Genomic DNA, 957 nt, shown 5'->3' with positions numbered 1-957 from the left:
TAAATAAAGTTAAAAATGAGAAAATAAAAAAGGAGGTCGTATTGAAATACCAGATTAGTCAAGATGACTTTAATAGGCAGGAAATGCCGAGAGGTGTCCAGTAAGATGCCTCTATGTGCGAATCTGGGGAAGTCACTAATTGCTGTTGAATTGATGCTTTTCTGAAAAGATACAAAGTGAAAATCAGTCAATTAAAGCCTGGCTCATATACAGTTGACCCCTGATGCTCACTGAGTAAAAATATAAAACATCACATTGTCCTTCACTTACGGCTCCATAGTCGTCTTCAAACACCAACTGGCTGAAAGTTTCCAGACCTAGAAGTGATGCAAAATAAAACCATTATACTTAATCATGCTTTGTCCTTTTTATGGTACCATAAAGTTCACGTTAGAGTGAAGAGTCATTTTATGTCTCAGGGAGGGACACAGAGTTTGCCATACAAAGTGTAACGCCACATTGGACTCAGCATTTTATCAACAGCTTTACAATTCACGTATTTTTCATGCAAAAGATATACCTCAAACATGTATTTCATATTTGTGATTAAGAGTTTTTTAATAGCCCCAGAGAAGAAGTGAAGTGATTATAATTATTTCATGGACAGAAAATTAACAACAAAAACAGCTTGATTATTGATTAACCCTTTCAAACCTGAAGCAACATCACTTTTCTTGTGCTGCTTTAAGACGCCTTTAATGAGCATTTCAAATTTTGAACACTGAGCAAATTAATGCTTTTCTTTTTTCCAAAAAACATGGGAAAAAGGCAATTAGCTAAATGGTAAGAAATGTTCCACAAATAGCAAGAAATTAGTAGATTTACAAAATTATGTTTAAAAAGCTAGGTGAAAATGTCTACGTAAAAAAAAAAAACTGCTAGTTAAAAGCCACATTTTTAGCTAAGTATCATAATTTTTAAAAATATGTTGGAGAATTATTTAAATTTTTAAGCACT

At 32.8% G+C, this 957-nt stretch overlaps 1 long non-coding RNA gene across 1 annotated transcript; it reads right to left on the bottom strand.

Annotated features, from left to right (window-relative positions):
- Positions 1 to 49: 49 nt before the first annotated feature.
- LOC121940333 lies at positions 50 to 318 on the bottom strand. The gene is made up of 2 exons (XR_006105608.1): positions 271 to 318; positions 50 to 161 (listed from the first exon to the last, which is right to left on the bottom strand). It is a non-coding gene; the product is annotated as an uncharacterized LOC121940333 (long non-coding RNA).
- Positions 319 to 957: the final 639 nt, after the last annotated feature.

Source organism: Plectropomus leopardus, unplaced genomic scaffold, assembly GCF_008729295.1.
Source record: "Plectropomus leopardus isolate mb unplaced genomic scaffold, YSFRI_Pleo_2.0 unplaced_scaffold83751, whole genome shotgun sequence".
NCBI classification, from domain to species: Eukaryota; Metazoa; Chordata; class Actinopteri; order Perciformes; family Serranidae; genus Plectropomus; species Plectropomus leopardus.
The sequence above is the reverse complement of the archived record's forward strand: the minus strand, read 5'-3'. Positions and strand labels throughout refer to the sequence as shown.